The 5,535-nt window shown below is 52.5% G+C and overlaps 1 pseudogene; it reads left to right on the top strand.

Annotated features, from left to right (window-relative positions):
- Positions 1-4,992: 4,992 nt before the first annotated feature.
- Positions 4,993-5,146, top strand: LOC146810600 (5.8S ribosomal RNA; annotated as a pseudogene).
- The last annotated feature ends 389 nt before the right edge of the window (positions 5,147-5,535 follow it).

The raw sequence follows: 5,535 nt of genomic DNA, 5'->3' as shown, positions 1-5,535 counted from the left end.
ACAGAGATCTGGGACCTACTAGATGCCAGACCTCCTTTTCCTCATGGAAACATGGCTGACCGCAGAATCAACACTGGACATCGCTGCTGACATATCAGTTGGATACAAGATCACCAGACAAGGCCATCAACAGAGACCCGGAAGAGGAATCACCGTTGTTTATTTTGGACACTATCAACTGCACCGCCTCCACAGAAACCCGAATAAGCTACATGAAGCACTTCAACTTTTAAATACAAATCACAGCAAATTTTACCCTCGGTGGAATCCTGGTCTGTAGACCACCAGGCTCCCGAGCCAACTTCATGAGCAACATTACGGTTTGCATCACTCTATTGGTCCTTAACTCCAAAGCATTTATCCCATTAGGAGATCTCAGTCTCTAACTATGGCAACAGACCAACACCAAACCAGCTCACTATTAGATAACCTTGGAAACCTGGGCCTCACCCAATGCATCATTGATCCTAATCACACCTCTGGGCACATCCTAGACCTCGTCATTGCATCCTTCAACAACATCAGTCATCACACCTATGCCCGTAACCTGGATCGATCACACCTAACCATCTTGACAATCAATATCCACAAATGCATAAAAACTCCCATAGCGGCCCAGCATGCCAATACTGGAACAACCTAGCTGAGGCAGATTGGGCTTCTGCCCTCCAAGAGAACAAACCGGAACTCACAGTCTACATATCATGTGAGATCAAACACTTCAACAAGTGGATAACCTACTGTGTCGTCACCCTGGCCCCTCACAAAAGAAGCCACAAAGTCAAGTCAGGCTCACAAGTTAGCTGGTGCACAAATTTCTATTCCAATTCTTTGCAGTCTCGCTTGGTCAAGCGACACTGCAAACAATTGGGATGGAAATGGAGAACCCGCCAAGGAAAAAAGGTCAAACATATCTCCAAAGTTGCCCAAAGCGGGCAGCACCAACTAATTTGAAAACCCAAGAGGAAAGGCCTTGCCAAATAAACAAACCCCAACTCCATCAGCAGTAGAGAAAGCTTCGCTATCGTCAAAGATTTCACCACTCCCACAGCAGCCAACAACAACATTACCCCATCACAAGACCTGTGCAACAACCTCTCATACGTTTTCTACCTCAACAAGCTCACAACCATATACAGTAACTTTGCCCCACAAACGGACCCCTTGAACTTCACTGGAAGTCTCTCAGTGATGAATGAAGACAACACAATTACCACATGGGACACCATCAGCACAGAGGAAACCACAGCAACCATGAAGACCATACACTATGTGGCCCTGTTTGACCCCTTCCCACCATCAACAAAAGAGTGACCCTGATCAGCAAGGCACTCACCCCCATCCTGAACATCTCCATCAGTACAGCCACCTTTCCAGAACCATGGATACATGCAGTAATCAACACCCTACTAAAGAAGCCCTAAGCTGGCCCAAGTAAATTCTCCAACTACCAACTGATATCCCTCCCTTCTTACCTTACCAACATCTTGGAAAAAGCCATCAAAGAGCACCTCTCCAACCACCACGGCAAATACCTGCTTCTCAATACCCCACAATCAGGATTTAGACCCAACCACAGCTCAAAAACCACCATCATAGCAGCAATGAATGGCATTCAAAAGATCATCAGCAGAGGGAAAATGGCAGCTCTCTTCCTCCTTGCCCTATCAGCAGCCTTCGACACGTCTTCCATCCCATTCTGATTCGACACCTCCATGAAGTGGGTATTCAGGGACACACCCTCTAACACACATGCACCTTCCTCATCAGAAGAACCCAAACCGCCATTATGCCCCACTACTTTCTCAGAGCACTGGATTATTTTGCAGAGTGCCACAGGGCTCCTTGCTCAGCCCACATATCCCAATGGCACGCAACTGATACTGTACATCTCGGACAAAACGCCCAACGCTAGGAACAAGTTCATGCTTCAAACTCCTAACTGAGACCTACAAAGCACTCCACAATACCAGCCCTGCTTACCTGAACAGCTGCATTCATTTCCACCAATCTTTCAGACACCTCCACTCTGCTGGACATTAGCTAGCACACACACCATGCATATACAAAATCAGGACAGCAGGTCAGAACCCTGGCTGGTTTGGGGTGGAAGCCACAGCCCTTGGCTCCCTTACCTAGCCTGCCATGTTACAAAGTACCCGGGGCAGGGTCCCACAGGCCCAGGGAGGTCTCCACTGCTTCACCAGGCTCAAAAGGTCTGACTGGGCCCCAGGTCAGAGCCCCGGAAATCCCTTGGGCTCCGTTCCTTTGCCCGCCATAACTCAGGGGTAGAAGGGCAAGGGTCTAGGCTTACTTCTCCTACCCACCACATTACAAAGTGCCCAGGACAAAGTACCGCTGGCCCGGGGAGGTCTCCAGTGCTTGTCTGCCTCACAAGCTTTGACTGGGCCTCATAACAGAGCTCTTGTGGGCTCAGGGGTGGAAGCCACCGGGCCTGTGCCCCCATCTCCAGCCCAAAATCTTGCAACGTGCCCAGGACAGAGACCCCAGGTCAGAGCCCTGGAAGGCCCTGGAGTGGAAGACCCCAGTCCTGGGGTCCAATCCCTGGCTTGCTGTGTCTTAAAGTGCCCCAACAGGGACCCACAGGGCAGGGAAGGTCATTCCTGCCTGTCCTGGATAAAAAACTCTGACCAGGCCCCGGACAGAGCTTGGGCAGGCCCTGGGGTGAAACACCCTGTCTCCAGCCTGCTGTGTCACAAATTGCACTGGATGAGGTCTCGGAGCACAAGGGAGGTTGCCCCTGCTTATATGGGTTCAGTAGTTCTGACCAGGCCTCAGGTCAGAGCCCCAGAGGGCACCAAAATGGAACACCCTGGCCTCGGGCATTGTTTTCTTGCCCACCATGTCTCAGAATGCCTCTGATGGGCTCCCAGGTCAGAGCCCCGGCGGGCACTAGGGTGGAAGTACCAGGACCTGGAATCCCTTCTCTGGCCTGCTATGTTGCACAGTGTCCGATAAGGGGTCCAAAAGGACCGGAGAGGCTTTTCCTGCTTGCCAGAGATAAGAGGCTATGACCAGGCCCCAAGTCAGAGCTCTGGGTGGCCCTTAGTTAGAAGCTCCCACCCTGGGATCCCTTCTTCAACTCGCTGTGTTGCAAAGTGCATGGGATAGGGTGCTGGAAGAGCGGGGCAGTTGCCCCTACCAGTCCAGGTTCAGAGGCTCTGACAGAACCTCAGGTCAGAGATCTGTGAGGCCCCCCTGTAGTCCTTTTTCTTATAACCAGCTTGTGTTCCGAGAACCCTGGACTTAAAGTCCCCTGGCCCCTCCAAGGTTGAGCGGAATCCTTTTTCAGAAGTTACAGGGCGATTAGATGGCCATCCTTTGAGTCTGCGCATCTGGTCGCTCCGAGCTCTGGACATCTGGATGCAATGTAATGAGTTCCTATGGCACAACCAGATAGCCAGACTGCCCTGGAACTCCTGATGAGGGTTTATTTGAGTCTTTAATACCCGAAAGGGATCCATGAGGTCGGCTGCGTTTTCTGCAATGACCCCGTCCATCACTCGTTCACAAACTACTAGAAAAGAGGATAGCCTTGCTCTGGATCATTAGGGACAGGATCTGTGGAACCCCCTTGCTGGCCAGTCTTCCTTACCCGGGTGCGGCCTGGGCGGGGCCCCATTGGACCCCAGAGACCTGAGTCTGCAGGTGCCTTCCAGCACTGTCTGAAGGGCTTTTCTTCCAAGCCTTGCTACCCGGACAGCAGACAGGAATGCAAAGCTGACATCCTCAATGCATGTACTGTGATTATGATGGCTGGGCTGACTTGGAAACCCAAAGATGTTTCATTTCCCTCTACAAGCCCAGCCAGACCTCCAGAAGGTCGATGTGTTCACTCGGATTGGCTCCTGTTCACTCAGTGTGCATGGATTACACGAAAGGCAGGTAGACTTTCTCCTGATTAAAAGAAACAAGGTATGAAGGACCCCATTGTCCTCTGGTCTTTCCCCCAAATGCTGCGTTGGCCAGGGCTGTATCAACCTGGGGTACCAGGAGCTTGAGTCTCTGACAGTCATCATCTCTGTCCGATGGCCTTTCCTCTGAGCCCTGCTTCCCGGAGAGAAGGCAGGGATGCAAAGCCAGCACTATATTCTATATTCTGGTTGACTGGGTTCAGAAGCTCTGAACGGTCCCCCGGTCAGAGGTCCAGCTGGCCCAGGAGTGGAATCCCCTGGTCTCGGGCTCTCTTCTCTGGCCCACTACCTCACAAAGTGCTTGGTACGGGGTACCGAAGGCCTGGGGAAGTCTCCCTGGCTTGCCTGGGTTCAGTAGCTGTCACCGGGCCCAGGGTCTGAGCTCCGTGAGTGCCCCCCTCATAGCCCCTTTCCCATTACTATGGGACACCCAGATGCCCAGGCTGCCCTGGAAGCCCTAATGAGAGCTCGTTTGACTCTTTGATCCCAGCCAGGGCTCTAGGAAGTCGGGTGAGTTTTCTCCAGTGGCTCCTTTTATCACTTTGCTTTGACAATTTTGGGGAACCAGGCTCTTCTCCCCTCAGAGCATCCGACCAGGGCAAAAGTGACTCCCAGTCTTCTGGAATTGCTTGGAACTGCTGCCTAAGCTGGGGACTCTCAATGTGCAGGGGTAAAGCCCCATCAGCCCTGGTGATGGCAGATGGCTGATGTGCAAGTGGGGCAACTATCCCTTGTTGCCAGGCACCCAGTGGACTGGTCCCATGCGGCCAGACTGGGGTTTAAAATCTCATGTGGCCCTATCCAGGAGGGCCTGTGGTGGAGCTTCCTCGTCTGCTGCAGTGGGACCCTCTTGCTTGCCTGCCTGCTGTGGTGGTGGGGTGGGGCTCCTGGGATGAGTGCCTGGAAGCACTTTTTTATATTGTGATGGCTGACTTCCAGAGGGTAAGCATTACTGTGGAATGGGCTGTCTCATTGCGCGGGCGGGGGATGGCTGGTGCTGAGTTCCTCCAACCACTCCTGCACTGGAAGGTGGGCAAACAGTGCAAAGGTTTCCTGTGGCTCTTGGCAGTGGATCACCTGGCTTGTGCATTGATGAAGAACGCAGCTAGTAGCAAGACTGGGTGTAAATTGCAGGACACATTGATCATTGACAATTTGAATGCACCTTGCGGCTCAGGTATCCTCCCGGTTCTGCACTTGTCTGAGGGTCACTTGAACAACAATCACCCTGAGGCTCTCCCAGGGCAGGGTTGGGACTGTCACAGGGGGCTCTGCTTCCTTTGTTCTACCAAGGTCAGACACCTGATCACCCATGCAGGGCCCCTCCCAGTACCACTGCAAAGTATGACACTATTGTGCATAGTCTTCCCTGCCTTGTTGGGGAGTGTGCTCAGTCTGCTCATGCCTGAAAATCCTAGGGTGCCTGGCTGTGGTGTCACATGGCTGCCTGTGTACACTAGGCCAAGGTGGAGTTCACAGAATCACGCTACACAGATCTCTGCAAAGTGCCTGGAGAACTCTGCAGTGCTATGCGGAGTTCAGCAATCGGGTGGAGTTTCCCAGCGGCATGCGCATTGCGTTTCATGTCAAACACAATGCG

The sequence above is a fragment of the Triturus cristatus genome, chromosome 7, assembly GCF_964204655.1.
Source record: "Triturus cristatus chromosome 7, aTriCri1.1, whole genome shotgun sequence".
Lineage (NCBI taxonomy): Eukaryota > Metazoa > Chordata > Amphibia > Caudata > Salamandridae > Triturus > Triturus cristatus.
The sequence above is the reverse complement of the archived record's forward strand: the minus strand, read 5'-3'. Positions and strand labels throughout refer to the sequence as shown.